The sequence below is a fragment of the Pygocentrus nattereri genome, chromosome 7 (assembly GCF_015220715.1).
Source record: "Pygocentrus nattereri isolate fPygNat1 chromosome 7, fPygNat1.pri, whole genome shotgun sequence".
NCBI lineage: Eukaryota > Metazoa > Chordata > Actinopteri > Characiformes > Serrasalmidae > Pygocentrus > Pygocentrus nattereri.
The window spans coordinates 23314253-23330741 of record NC_051217.1 but is presented as its reverse complement, the minus strand read 5'-3'; the positions used below and the strand labels follow the sequence as shown (position 1 = coordinate 23330741).

Here is a 16489-nt window from a genome sequence, read left to right as displayed (position 1 = left end):
TGTTAGCTGCGTTGGCCTTGTAGCTCCATTGTAAAATGAATGCAGCAAACATGTCTTTGCTGACTGACTACGTTTGAAGTAACGAAGGCTGAGTCTTCTCTGAACTATCACTGTTAAAACACTGAAGGCCAGGTCTTCATGAAAAACAGCTTCATAATTGAATCTGACTCGTTTTAAAACATCAATAGAAGCTGTGGACACACTTTATTCCCTGCTTATGTAACTTCAAGAGATGCTTTGTGCACTTATATTACTAATGCACATAATGGCCCCAATGTAATATATGGGGCGTAATTATACAGGAATCATATTATACATACGCATATTCCAAATGGGTTTCTGGGAAAGGGCAGGTCACTCTGTGTGTGTGTGTGACCCATGAGAGAGAAACGAGATATTTTTATTTATCTTTAATGACCTAAGATTCAAGGCGACTCGAGTGTCGGCCCATGTCGAAGCCTGTAAACACGGCAGAGGGAGTGAGGGATCGGTGGAGGAGGAGAGAAAGTACAATAGTCCTTTTTGAGGAGGGAGAGAATGAATGAATGAGGGAGGAATGGTGGCCTCTTGCTGAGGAACATGAGGAACAGAGGGAATGGGAAAAGAAGGAAGGAAAATGGATGAACTTGGCCATAACAGCAGGGAAAGATGGATGGAGTGAGAGTGAACAAGGCTAGAGAATAACAAAAACAACACAGGTCCTGACAGTAAGGAATGAAGACGGCACTGATCCAATACTCTGTATAGTTATCGGGGCGACTTTGGCGGAAAATGCTGGAAAGTTCCGTAAGAGGTCTAGCCTGAAATATGACAGAATTGGCTGTAGTGCAAATGTCAGTAAGGGTTTTTATTGCTGGTGCATCATTTATTTAAAATCAAAGCTCTCTATGAAGCTCTAGAATGTTCATAGAATCTTCATTCATACACTGACACTGATTCAGCATCTCCATTATGTACCAACCAACCTGACATTTTCCATCAAACATCCAACATAAATGTGCTCATTAAAGCAGCAAACAACCCAACGTTCTCCAAAAAAACAAAAAAAAAACAAAAAAAAAAACACATTCTCCACCAAACTCGATGACTCAAAACATTCATTCTTCACCAAAAAAAACATGATTCTCCACCTAATATCATTCTTTACCAAACATCACGATTCTCCAAACATCATTCTTCAGCAAACTGCATGATTCTGCACCAAACATCAACCTTTACTAAACATTGTGATTCTCTACCAAACATCACTCTTTACCCAATAATATGATTCTCCACAAAACACTGTGATTCTCAACCAAACATCAACCTTCACTAAACACCACGATACTCCACCAAACCTTCACTAAACATGGTGATTCTCCACCAAACAACACTCTTTACTAAACACCATGATTCTCCAAATATCATTTTACCAAACACTGTGATACTCCACTAAACATCAACCTTCACTAAACACTGTGATTCTCCACCAAACATCATTCTTCACCAAACATCATGAATATCCACCAAACATCACTCTTTACCAATCATGAACCTTGAACAAACACCGTGATTATCCACCAAACATCAACCTTCACTAAACACTGTGATTCTCCACCAAACATTCTTCACCAAACATCATGAATATCCACCAAACATCACTCTTTACCAAACATGATAATTTGTTGATAAACACCATCATTCTCCATCAACATCTTCATGCTTCACCAAATATCATTCATTGCCAAGCACCACCGTTCGGGTGATACAGTCTCTTTGGCTTCCCTGCACCATGAAAAAGATGCTTGACTGACGGCAGTAGCATCAGCAGTAGATGACAAAGGGAGAGACACAAAAGAACTGTTATAAATGGATTAGTCAAGTGATTAAATAACAGACAGTAAGTTGAAGATTAAATATGACCCTTAGCTGTAACTCCAGCAAAAACACAAGTACAGACTCTGAACTGCAGAGACAGACAGTCAGAGTGTTGTGACCGTGCCATCCAATGATGGCTAATTAGCACACACAACTGATATTTAACAAACACACATAAAGCCGTAAGCTAATTAACTGGGTTTGCGAATTACAGCGGCTCTCTGGAAAGACTGGCTCGAGTTGCTAAAGTACTTGAAAATAATGTAGGCAACTAATCCACTTCATTAAAGAGAACATTGACAGTGATAAGATTACGCAGGATTTCCAGCAATAACGTGATTACTTGGAGGATAATATTCAAAACCTTAAGAGGTAGAAGAAGAAAAAAAAATCACAGGTAGGAAATTTCAATGGATCATTCTCAGCACTGCAGTAACACTGATGTGGTGGTGGTGTGTTAAGTGTGTGTTGTGCTGGTCTCAGTGGATCAGACACAGCAGTGCTGCTGGAGTTTTTAAACACTGTGTCCACTCACTGTCCACTCTATTAGACACTGCTACCTTGTCAGTCCACCTTGTGATGTAAAGTCAGAGACGATAGCTCATCTGCTGCTGCACGGTTTGTGTTGGTCATCCACTAGTCCTTCATCAGTGGTCACAGGACGCTGCCCACAGGATGCTGTAGGCTGGATATTTTTGGTTGGTGGACTATTCTCAATCCAGCAGTGACACTGAGGTGTTAAAAAACTCCAGCAGCACTGCTGTGTCTGATCCACTCGGACCAACACAACACACACCAACACACCACCACCATATCAGTGTTACTGCAATGCTGAGAATGACCCACCAACCAAATAGTACCTGCTCTGTGAGGGTCCATGGAGTCCTGACCAGTGAAGAACAGGGTAACAAAGTATCAGAGAAACAGATGGACTACAGTCTGTAACTGTAGAACTACAAAGTGCAGCTATACAGTAAGTGGAGCTGATAAAATGGACAATGAGCATAGAAACAAGGAGGTGGTCAGAATGTTACACCTGACCGGTGTGTGATGCATTGGAAAGCAAAAATATCTAAAATCTAGATATGTAATATTTATCAGTAAGAGATTGTTGTAAGAATATTATGACATTATGCAACTTATTTCTCAACTTCTGTTTCACTTATTTTAAGTAATTTAAACAATTTAATTATTGACAGATAATTTAGCTTCTCCATAAAACAAGACAATTCCTCTGGAAAAATGACGTAACAGAAGTAGAAACATTAGAAAGAACTGGAAATACTTATTTGACTGAAGAGAAATTAGAAAACACATTTTGCAACTCAAAGGCGACTCGTTTTGCTTTTCTGTGTTAATCCGTGTTTGATTAGTAATCCTTGCAGTCCAGAGCCTAAACTGTTACCCAACAGATGGACTGAGGGTGAGGTGAATGAAGCTGGTTTGCATTCTGAACAGTGTGCCCTGTTCTATCAGATTAAACGTATTAAACATAAATAACTTATTCACGTCAGTCACTGCTGGAGAATAAATCCAGTATTGTTCTGTTCACAAGATCAGAGCAGAAACTAAGTTAGCACCATTCATAATGCTGGACTGAAACAAGAGGATCTCATCAACCTCAAACATGAAGCGACCCCTTGATCTGCACAATTAACAACCCTGAGGACACTGACCCAACACTCTCCAGCACAGGACAACACACTATTCTAGACCAAACACCAGCATTCTCCACAAAACCTCCTATTTCACCAACAAACACCATCATTCCTCACTAAAAAACATATTTCTCCAACACTGTCACTGTCTACCAAACACCAGCAGTCTCCTCCAAACACCAGCATTCTCCTCCAGACACCAACATTCTCCTCCAGACACCAGCAATCTCCTCCAGACACCAACATTCTCCTCCAAACACCAGCATTCTCCTCCAGACACCAGCATTCTCCTCCAGACACCAGCATTCTCCTCCAGACACCAGCAATATCCCCCAGACACCAACATTCTCCTTCAAACACCAACATCCTCCTCCAAACACCATCATTCCTCACTAAAAAAGATATTTCTCCAACACTGTCACTGTCTACCAAATACCAGCATTCTCCTCCAAACACCAGCATTCTCTACCAATCATCTACATTCTCCTCCAAACACCAGCATTCTCTACCAATCATCTACATTCTCCTCCAAACACCAGCATTCTCCACAAAACACCATAATTCACCAAACACCATCATTCCTCACCAAAAAACATATTTCTCCAACAGACAATGTCTACCAAATCCAAAAAAATCCACAACGAACACAATAACGTTTCACCAAACATTATCATAACCCACCAGAAACATTAATAAAAAACCAGCATTCTCTTCCAAACACAAGCATTCTCCTCCAAACACCAGCAATCTGCTCCAAATACCAGCAATCTCCTCCAGACACCAACATTCTCCTCCAAACACCAACATCCTCCTCCAAACACCAGCAATCTCCTCCAGACACCAACATCCTTCATCAGACACCATCAATCCTCACTAAAAAAGATATTTCTCTAACACTGTCACTGTCTACCAAATAGCAGCATTCTCCTCCAAACACCAGCATTCTCTACAAAACACCATAATTCAGCTGACACCATCATTCCTCACCAAAAACATATTTCTCCAACAGTCACTGTCTACCAAATCCACAAAAATCCACAACGAACGCAATAACATTTCACCAAACATTATCATAACCCACCAGAAACATTAATTAAAAACCAGCATTCTCTTTCAAACACAAGCATTCTCCTCCAAACACCAGCAATCTGCTCCAAACATCAGCAATCTCCACCAAACAACAGCATTCTCCACCAAACAACAACATTCTCTACCAATCATCTACACTCTCCTCCAAACACCAGCAATCTCCTCCAAATACCAGCATTCTCCACAAAACACCATAATTCACAAAACACCATCATTCCTCACAAAACAACATATTTATCCAACATGGTCACTGTCTACCAAATCCACAAAAATCCAAAAACACAATAACGTTTCACCAAACACCATCATAACCCACCAGAAACATTCTCTTCCAAACATCAGCAATGTTCTCCAAACACAGGCAATGTTCTCCAAACACAGGCAATGTTTTACAAACTCCAGCAATCTCCTCCAAATGCCACCATTCCCCACCAAACACCACCATTCTCCACCAAACACCAGCAATCTCCTCCAAACACCAGCAATCTCCTCCAAACACCAGCAATCTCCATAAACACCATAATTCCTCACCAAACAACATATTTCTTCAACACCATCAGTCTACCAAACACAATCATTCTCCACCAAACAGAAATCCACAGCAAACACTAACATTATCACTAAACACTATCATAATTCACCAGAAACATACATAAAACCAACATTCTCCTCATAACACCACAATTGACCAACACTATCATTCTTCACCAATCAACATATTTTTCCAACATCATCACTGTCTACCAAACACCACCACAGAATTCCACAAACACAACACAACTTTTCACAATACAACTTTACCAGAAATGATCACCACTAAACACTAAACCAAACACCTGCATTCTCCACCAATTAACACATATCTCTACCATATATCATAGCCGTAGACCAAAAGCCATCATTCTTGAGCAAACACCAGTATTCTCCACCAAACAGAATTTTCTACCAAACATGAACATTCTCCACCAAACACCACTATTTTCTACCAAACATCAACATTCTCTACCAAAAAAAACATCCTACTCTCATACCAAACACCAGAATTCTTCACCAAATACCACCATTCTCAAACAGAAATCCTCATTCACCACCAAACCCACACACTGTGCTCCATTTCCAACAACCAATAAACCCAAATGCTGTGCTGGCGTGGAACAGAGCTGTGATTGCAGCATTCTCCTTCATCCAGACTGATTCATTCTCTGTGGAACATTTAAAGGAAACTGTCAGTTGTTATACTGATAGTTATTGGGGGGAAAATGCTGTCGTTTGGCTGAGAATGAGAGGATGTCTTTGTTAAAGAATGTAGGATCTCTGTATTATGGGCCTGAGAGTCAATATAAGACTATAAAGTTCAGACATGATTGATCATCCAAAACAAGCAGAAGAGGAAATCTCTGTGATTCTGAAATGTAAGATTTCAGCTTTCAGCTCAGCTGTAGTGAGCATTTGTGTGCATAGAGCCACGAAACTGGCATTTGCTTATGACTGGGAGGGTCCCACTCTATATTAACTATGTAGTTACACATGAATAACATATGCAACAACACTGCAACTACTGATGATTTAGTCAGTGTTACAGCAGTACAGCCCATGTACTTACACAAGTGTATCTTCTACAGAGGAACTTTCCTGTAGTTCAGTGTTAAAGTTACACTGTATAATAAGTGGACAGCTCCTGTGTAGTTGTTATGTAGTTATTGTGTAATAAAGAAGTGGTAATATAGACGTTGCTTTGGGTTTAACGCAACACATTTAATGAACGTTATAAAAGATGCATTTTAATTTAAGAGGACGTCTGCTGTACCGTCACATTACAGACTGCTTTACAGCTGAAACTGGTTACAGTGTCACAGCACTAGCAACATAAATACTGGCTAAATGTTAGGAAAGCTGGCAGATGCAGTGTAAATAACGTCTTAATTATTGGTTATTACACACCTCCTTTTACAGCCGGAAAAGACTTCTGAAAACGGCTGTTCCAGTCTGATTACACATGTAATTACATTCATGTCACTACCCAAACTACATGAGAGCGAATAGGCTGTTACTATTAAGATACAGGTGTAATTACATCAGCTGTACTTCTGCAACCCATCCGTAACAGTCACTAAATCATTAGTCGTTACATTGTTGTTGTATATGTTCACAAGTAACTACACAGTTATTAGAGACACTTAACAAAGTGGGACCACTGGGAGATTAGAGAGGGAGAGTGAGGCGAAAGCTCATCTACAGGAGGCTAATATTTCATATTGATCCAGCTCTGTAGTCTGAATGAATAGATCCAGTCTGCTACGCACCCTGCTAACCTGTTCACCACAACGAATGGCAGTGGACTGCAGCTTGAACATGCTACCACAGGCCAAACGACAAGCCAGTCAAAGAAGCCAACATACTAACAATACATGTTAGACCAATCAGCATGTTTGATCAAGCTACTGTTATTTTAACCGGACTCAACCTTCCCATTTCTGCGAAGGATTGTGCAGTCGTCAAATCCAATCAATTTCTACTCGCCGTAATGAATTCAATTACCAACCAAGCAGGTTTTACTGCCAAAAGCTAGCCGTGAACACCGACTGGCCTCACTCCAGTCATCTCAGTGAAATAATAGATCCAGGCATCCTTATGGAACTCATAATTACAAGAACCGTGAAATCCTCAAGTCGCCAGTGGGCACATTACTTAGCGCTGGAATTGCTGCTCTATCATCAACCAGAAGCCCAGCACAGCAAGGACCTGGACGTGCTCAGAAGCACAGTGACCTCCTGACCTCTCCAGCTCGTGATTCATCCTGTTCTGCTTTTGGTAAGCTATGAGCCTGCAACCCAAAGATCCAGAGGGATGCTGCCCATGGGTCCCCGCCTGCTGCGTTTGATGGGTTTTTGTTGGCATGGAGAAGCTGGAGTCTGGTTCTCTTACACAGGCCTGAGAGAGATCACATTTCCTTCTAAAGTATGCTCTGCTGGAGGCCTCTGGAATACAGAGTGATTTAGCAATGCTCAGTACTTCTGCCAACATTTACAGCTCCAATAAAGCACAGAGACCAGCGCTATAAACCGTCCGCTGCGTAGATCAGGTGGAATTTGATTTGTAAACTGATACATCCCAAATAAGCATAAGTGTAGTTTCCATTAGGGATTGGGGGTGGGGGGTGGTGGCATGTCCCCCCTTCAGTTTGCAAAATCTAGTTTTTGAGCCCTGGCTTGAGGTTGTGAGGTGAACTAAATGGTGCAGATCTACTCTCACTGCCCAGATGTCATAATCTGGAGGATAGAAATCTATGGACTGACAGACTAACCCACCTGAAATAGACCAGTGGTTACTGGGTTTGCCAGCCACCCAGGATTTCCTCAGACTGTCCAGGTGTTTGGTTCCATTCCTGTACATAAACGACCAGGAATCCAAGTATTTTCATATGTTTTTATTTCTTGTGAAGTTTAAAAACTTATTTTTATCCAGTCAAACCATTTGTATACAAAGAAATGGTCTGATAAGTCCACATTAAGCTCAATCTGGGATGAATGTTGGGAAAGGTGCGCTGCTCGTGGCATGTTTAGGCAATAGGCAGCACTTCATGTGTGATAACTAACAATACCAAGTCCTACAGCTGAAATGATATCTGTTAGAGCTGCTCATCCACTGAATTTAGTTACTAAAAAAGGAAAACAAAAAGCCACAAAATGATAGTGTTCAGGAATTTTACAGGACTGATGTGCCAACCCTCGTGGCTACAGTAGAGCAAGGACTTCAGTTTTAGCCAAAAATATAAAAACTGAGTGAAAAAATGCTGATGCACATCATTTTTCGTCAGTTGACATTGAATAAACATATAAAAAAACAGATTTTAACATGTAATTATGTCACATGTAGCAGTTTTAACTCTTTAGCTGTGTCCCAATTCAGGGGTGCCATCCTTCAAAGGCCTATTATGTCACTGTGGCATGACTAGACAGTCCCATTTTGAAGGCTCCTTCATACGTGTCCTTTTCCACGGCAACGAAGGACCCAAGGGGTGGGTCCTTCGCCAGCCAACATATCCAGAGGTTCATGGCGTGCCAGTGAGGATTTGAGAACATGATGTAGTCAGCAGAGGAGTGAACGGCGGCTGAGGAGACACTTGTAAATGTATTGGGTTTAAACTGAGGTGAAAATCTAACGATACAAATGTAAAAAAAAAAAAAAAAAGCCAAAGTGGTCTGAAGCAAAACTTATCCTAACATTTGTTTTATTTTAGGGAACAAACAGTAGACAGAGAGAAGCTTTGCCAGCTGTAATAAAGGGGGAAAAAAGCCTCTTATTGAAAGGGTATAATTAGGTTTTTCCATCTGAATTTTCATGACCAAATCATAAGGTAAATTATTCAGTAACTGCATGAAATAAATGAAATTATTGAATCTTATTTATTATTTTTTGTAAAAGTTCCCCTCAAATGAACAGAACATGTGTTTTATGATCTACACATATCGCTATAAGCTTACAATTTACTGCTGAAAGCCAAAATTCTCAGACGCTCTTTGTGTTATTTTATAAAAGTAATGTTTACAGAGCAGATCACTGAAGAGACGCTGTCTGTTTATAGTTTATAGCCCAGATTTGGGGAAAAACGGGTCGACTTTCAGTAGATAAACAAACTGAGTTCAGCTTCTTTTATTATAAGGGTTTAAAATGACATCACCATCTACTTGACTGGAGAGAAGAGTTACAGCCTCATACGACGCCCAGCTTCTGAATGTAGCTCATGAAATATAAAAGTTATGAAGAGTATGACGAAGTGCGTTTTGGAACCAAAACAGAACTTTAAAAGAATTTGACAGGAGCGGCATTTCATGACGCAGCGGCGAGGGCGGGAGCAGTAGTGCTGTGACGCAAGCAGGAAATCTGCCATAGAGCAGACCGTGTCATTACAGTTCATCCTTCAGTCTAGGCAGCCTTCGAAGCATGCAGCCCCTGAATTGGAACACAGCTTTTCAGTAAAGTGTCCTGCATAGAGCTGCCACCACTGTTTTCCATTCCTAACAACTACCTGGAACCTGGTTAGACTAAAGCTCAGTCAGGACTTCAAAAGGCCTAGAGTTTTTCTTATAAACGCTGGTGCTTAGTCTCCTGAAGTCTGAACCAATGGGCAAGCACGACTGGCTGTATCTATCGAGACACTACAAAGAATAAAAGCCTTGATTGGACAATTTTCTTTTCGGTGATTCAAGATTTGAACCCTTCTGCTTCCGACCAAGGCTGGAATTGAATAAGAGTGTCACTACAGCATGTACAGAGATTAAACACAACAAGCCTGATGCTTTGAAATGAAAACAAACTAAAATGTTTTGCAATTCCAGGAAATATTTAGACCTCTTGACATCCTTGTGGTTAGGTTCCAACTTCTCAAAGCACCCCCCAAACCTCGGAAACCAAAACTATGCCCTTGTTAACAAGTGTCAACCAACTAAGCCACACAGACTTAATTTATTTGCCAATTACGCAAAACCAATTATGCACAAGGCAAAAGGGAAGCATACGAACACATCAGAGAGAATCTGTGCTCAGACGAGGCTCAGACAAACCATAATGGCTCTGTTCCCTGCTCATTATAGAAACACTAGAACGGAGAGAGAGAACAGTGCTAAAACTGGAATATTCTGGGCCAGAGGATCGATGAGCCCAACACGTCAATGCCTCAGGGAGATGGCGGCAAGAGAGAGAGTGTGATTTGGTGAACGAGTGAAGCTAGTTGCCTAGCACCTGGGTCAGACATCAGCTCTCAACCCCCTCCTCTCCCCTCGTTTACAGCCTCTGCTGCCGTCACTCTCTCTGTCGCTCCGTGATGAGAGTCCCTAGCTACATCGAAGAAGATGAAGCCATACTGCCGTCACAAAACCCTTCCTCTTTCTTTCCATCCTCTCTGACAGCTGTCTTCATCCCTGCGTTTGCGCTTATGCGGCCAGGAGCAGCCAGACGTCCTACTGGGAGGACAAGTGTCCCTGGCACTGCTTACCAATCTGCCCTGCCTTTCGTCAATGTTATGTAATACAGGCGCCACTATAAGCAAGTAAATTCAGCACATGCAGTAAATTCGTACTGTATATAAAAGCAGCATAAATGTCTGATTTAACAGGGATTCAATTTAACTATGACTCTTCAGGAAATGATTTTAAATCTCAGGTTTCACCACCGTTTGAAAAGAAAGAAAGCTCAGTGTTCTAGAGAAGGAGGGCGCAGACCACTGCAGGTTGCATGTTGGTTGCTAGTCATTTCGCCACAGGGATATTTCCAATAACAGATGGGAGGAATCGCTTTAAGCTGAATCTTGAAAAATGGGAAAATGAAAACAGCCGTTTTGCAATCACACAAGCTATGAATATGATGAAACGAGAATATTTTGCTGAGGTGTATAACTGCCAAGGAGAACGTACTATTAAAGAACTACAAAACCCACAGCTTCTGCCCCAGCACCGCTTCCTATGAGTAATTTTTTGGTTTGTCTGTGCTTTTCATCTTTCACTGCCATTTAATCGTTTGGGACACTGACACACAGAATCAAATACAAGTGATACTCGCAACATGGCACAAATCGGTATACAACCTGAGCACACGGGTCGATCCCACAGCTTGGTCTCACTTTATTTGGATAGTCCACTATAGCAATAAATGAGCATTTGGACCAGGGAGAGGGTTGGGTGTAGGTTTCGGTTGAGGTTAAGATTAGGGTTAGAATTAGAGCAGGTTTAGAGCTAAAGACGGTTTTGGCCAATTTAGTAGATATTTAACTGAATGTAACTTGAAATTAATAATCTACAAAGCAGATGGTTGGGTGGTGGATCATTCTCAGCACTGCAGTAACACTGATGTGGTGGTGGTGTGTTAGTGTGTGTTGTGCTGGTCTGAGTGGATCAGACACAGCAGTCCTGATGGAGATTTAAACACCTCAGTGTCACTGAGACTGAGAATAGTCCAGCAACCAAAAATATCGAGCCAACAGCATCCAGTGACCACTGATGAAGGACTAGAGGATGACCAACACTAACTGTGCAGCTGCAGATGAGCTGTCGTCTCTGACTTTACATCTACAAGGTGGACTGACAAGGTAGGAGTGTCTAATAGAGTGGACAGTGGTTAAAAACTCCAGCAGCACTGCTGTGTCTGATCCACTCATACCAGCACATCACACACTAACACACCACCAATGGTCCACCAAGTGGAGCTGATAAAATGGGCAATGAGGGTAAAAACAAGGAGTTGGTCATAATGTTGTCAGGCCAGTCTCTAATTCTAGTCTCATCTTCCTGGAAAGTGTCATTCCAGTTAAGTCCTCTCTCAGGAAACCAAAGCAAAGGAAATCCCTTGGACACACCAGACACAGCCACGATCATTCCATCTCCTTAAACTCAGCATGTTCGTGGAACTGGGGAGGCCCAGAACATTGAGCGTTAAACCAAAGATCATTACAGAAAACAGTCCGCATGACCCTTTGTCAAATGCTTACTGCCAAATAAAATGTCACTGGGTGACCGGTCAGAAAGATGCCTTGATATCTCCTGTGAAGATTCAGATGTGTATGGATGCTTTCTCCAGCTGTTTCCTCCCTGCCTACGCCAGGATCTCAGAGCCAGCTGGACATGCCAGTGGTCAGAATACCAGCTGGGTTAATGAGGCCTGCTCAAAGCTGGTCAGACGACAGCAACCAGCTGTGTTTGGCCAGAAGCTGAAAGGGTGATAGAATAAGAATTACAAGAATGAGGGAGAAAAAATATAAGAGGCATGGAAACGGAAAGACAAGAATTTGGAGAAAGTCTGACTGTAAGGCTTATAAGCAAACCTACACCTCTGGATCATAAAGTAATAAAAACCACAAAACAGCACCACCTTTCTACTCTGCACACTAGCACTACTGCACATTAGGAACACCATCAATAACGTGACCACGAACATGCATACTGAAGATATTTAATATCAGTGGGGCTCAACACGCTTGTAGGAGAATGCTAACTGCTAATTCTATCAGCCCACACTGGCCTGCATGATTGAGTGTTCTCTTGGACTCCCAGATACAAATGGCTGTGGCATCACCAGGGATCAAACTCGCAATCTTAATGATACATTATGCTAATTAAGTGATTTTGACACTGATAATACTAGTAATGTTATTAGAGCCCAAAAATATAAGCGTAGAAGTGACCCGAATAAAATGTGCAGTCCACATTTGATTTTGTACTACAAAACATAGCGCTACTTATCTACTCTCCCATCCCTGGTCTGAACAAATCATACTTCTAAAGTGATCCAAACAACACAGATGAAATATTATATATATATATATATATATATATATATATATATATATATATATATATATATATATATATATATATATATATATATAAAACTACATTTCCACCTGTGCAACTAGTCCAGTTGTGAAATTTCCTTGCTACTAAATATTCCATAGTCAACGCAGAGGTCACCAACTTTCTGCAGAGTCAATCACTACAGACCTTCAAACTTCACGTGGCCTTCAGATCAGCTCAAGAACAGCGTAGAGAGCTTCATGGAATGGGTTTCCATGGCCGAGCAGCTGCATCCAAGCCTTACATCACCAAGCGCAATGCAAAGCATGGAATGCAGTGGTGTAAAGCGCCGCCACTGGACTCTAGAGCAGTGGAGACGTGTTCTCTGGAGTGACCAATCACGCTTCTCCATCTGTTCCAACATGACTGGGCACCAGTGCACAAAGCAAGGTCCATAAAGACATGGATGAGCCAGTTTCGTGTGGAAGAACTTGACTGGCCTGCACCTCAACCCAATAGAACACCTTGAGCCAACATCAGTGTCTGACCTCACAAATGTGCTTGTGGAAGAAAGGTCAAAAATTCCCATAAACACACTCCTAAGCCTTGTGGAAAGCCTTCCCAGAAAAGTTGAAACTGTTATAGCTGCAAAGGGTGGGCCAACATCATATTAAACCCTGTGGATTAAAAATGGGATGTCACTCAAGTTCATATGCGTGTGAAGGCAGACGATTGAATACTTATACATATATATATGTATGTATATATGTATGTATATATGTATGTATGTATGTATGTATATATACTGCTCCTCGACCGCTGTGGATAGGGCTGTCCACCGTCCGGTTAAGTGTGCTCACTGCACCCTAGTGCGTGTGTGTGCTCAGTAGTGTGCATGTGGTGTTTCACTTCATGGATGGGTTAAATGCGCAGGTGAAACTTCCCTGTTGTGGGTCTATTAGGGGTCTCTTAATCACTTCAGAACGTGCAGTGCCTGTTTGAGGGTTCTCCAAAGGTTCTTTAATAAAGAAAATGGCTCTATGTAGAAATATGAACACTCATAGTTCAGCGACTAACTCACTCTCCCCTGAAACATGCTTCAACTGTGAGCCTCCCTGGACAAGAGTATCTGCCAAATGCCATAAATGATATGAATCATCAATAATAATAATAATAATAATAATAATAATAATAATAATAATAAGAGGAATAATAATAAATGAAATCACTGTTGTCAGAACAAAACCTTGTATCTCCATTTTTGTCGATTTTCAGTTTTTGGCATAATTTGAAAGTGCATGTCAGTCTTTACATTGTATGTAAATTTCATGAAGGACGGACCACAATAAATGACCAAAAATGACTTGGAAAAAAAATCCTGGTTCCACTGCCTTACACTGAAAGTAAAGTATGTCTTTTCCTTCTCCTGTAAAGGTACCATTTTGGAGATACGAGGTTTTGTTCGGACAACAGCGAAATTGAAAATGATGATGTAACTTGAACACTGGGTTTACAGCCTCAAATCTGTCTCCTCAAATCCAACCTCCTCTTCCACTATTTCCTCTCTGCGGGTCAACTCAGACAGGTAAATCCCCTCTGTGCAGATTAGCAGTCTTACTGTTCAGATTACAGCCTCAGACGCTGCGTGTGTGTCTGTGTGCACGTGCATGTGTGTCTGCAGATATACTCTAAAGCTTATTCCCATTATTTCTTCTAAGAACATCCAAAATTCCCCATAAACAGTATGGAGGTGCAGTACAGAATAAGCATCATGCTTCAATTCCGCTGATTTCTCAAAAATTCTGCATAATTCAAAATGTAAACAGAGTCATTCTGAGTGGTTTGGTGTGAAATGGCTGATTGTGGAGACTCAGATTTCTTAACAGTGGTGGTGATGGGAACCAGAGGTCGCCATGACTACAAGACAAACATAGCCATTTTATTTACTATCCAGAACCACCCACATGAGCCTTCTGAGTTTATATGGAATGTTTATGATGGGAAAATAGCGATAAATCTAAACCAACAAGTTTCTTTAGGGACTATTTTGCTTCACCTTGCATGTACTTCTCCACCATTCATGAATATTATTAGGCCGAAACCTTATATCACAAAACAAATGTCTCAGACTTCAGGCAGGGAATTCACAAGCATTTCATGTAGTAACTTTCAGTGAGGGAGCTTTTAGAGGTGGATGTCTGGTTCCAGACCCCCACTGTGAAAAATTCTTTCTCTAGAACAGAGCGTTTCACACCAAACCACTCTGAATGACTCTGTTTACATATTAACTATTGAATTATGTAGGGATTCTAAAAAGAAATGGTGGATTTCCCCTTTAAAGCTTAGAGAAAGAACAGAAGTAGAATTCACAGGAAGCTAATAGAAGGAGGCGAAACATAACAGCGACGTTTAAGCCGCAGCTGCTCTGTAGTGAATATTCACTGGTTTAATCTGTGTGCCTACGTACGAGTCGCGAGTGTGTTTACATGCCAGTCTGCAGGTACAGACAACAAAAACGTAAACAAAGCGTGGGAGAACGGGGCTGAAGCAGAAGTTGAAGAGGGGCTGTGGAGAAGGGTGAGGTTACGAACGCAGGGTGAAGAGGAGGCTGGTGGTGGACAGCAGAAGAGAAGAGGATCAGCGAGTGATTCACACACTGCTGCTTCGGTCGGCTCTAATTCTATTAGCAGTGCGAGGACTGAAGATAACCTGCTGCAGCGCATTCACAGAGAGAGGCAAAATATATATGCAAACATATATAATATAATATAATACACACACAGATCGGGCATAACATTCTGACCCCCTCCTTGTTTCTACGCTCACTGTCCATTTTATCAGCTCCACTTACTGTATAGGTGCACTTTGTTGTTCTACAGTTACAGACTGTAGTCCATCTGTTTCTCTGATACTTTGTTAGCCCCCTTTTTCCCTGTTCTTCAGTGGTCAGGACCCCCATGGACCCTCACAGAGCAGGTACTATTTGGGTGGTGGTATGTTGCGCTGGTCTGAGTGGATCAGACACAGCAGTGCTACTGGAGTTTTTAAACACCTCAGTGTCACTGCTGGACTGAGAATAGTCCACCAACCCAAAATATCCAGTCAACAGTGTCCTGTAGGACTAGAGGATGACCAACACAAACTGTGCAGCAGCAGATGAGCTATCGTCTCTGACTTTACATCTACAAGGTGGACCAACGAGGTAGGAGTGTCTAATAGAGTGGACAGTGAGTGGACACAGTGGTTAAAAACTCCAGCAGCACTGCTGTGTCTGATACACTTATGCCAGCACAACACACAGATGGACTACGGAACTGTAGAACTACAAAGTGCACCTATATAGTAAGTGGAGCTGATAAAATGGACAATGAGCGAAGAAACAAGGTCATATTGTTATGCCTGATCTGTGTGTGTGTGTGTGTGTAATATATATATATATATATATTCATTCTTCCTCCCTCTCTCTGTGAAGGCACTGTAGCAGGTTATCTTCAGTCCTCGCGCTGCTAATAGAATTAGAGCCAACTGAAGCAGCAGTGTGTGAATCACTCTCTGATCCTCTTCCCTCTGCTGTCCACCACCAGCCTCCTCTTCACCCTG

General features: G+C 41.6%; 1 protein-coding gene across 3 annotated transcripts in view; it reads right to left on the bottom strand.

The window, feature by feature from the left end:
- The window catches only part of LOC108431162 (rho guanine nucleotide exchange factor 17), a 166692-nt gene that overhangs the window by 47806 nt on the left and 102397 nt on the right, over nucleotides 1-16489 (bottom strand). The gene's annotated exons all lie outside the window — the stretch shown is intronic.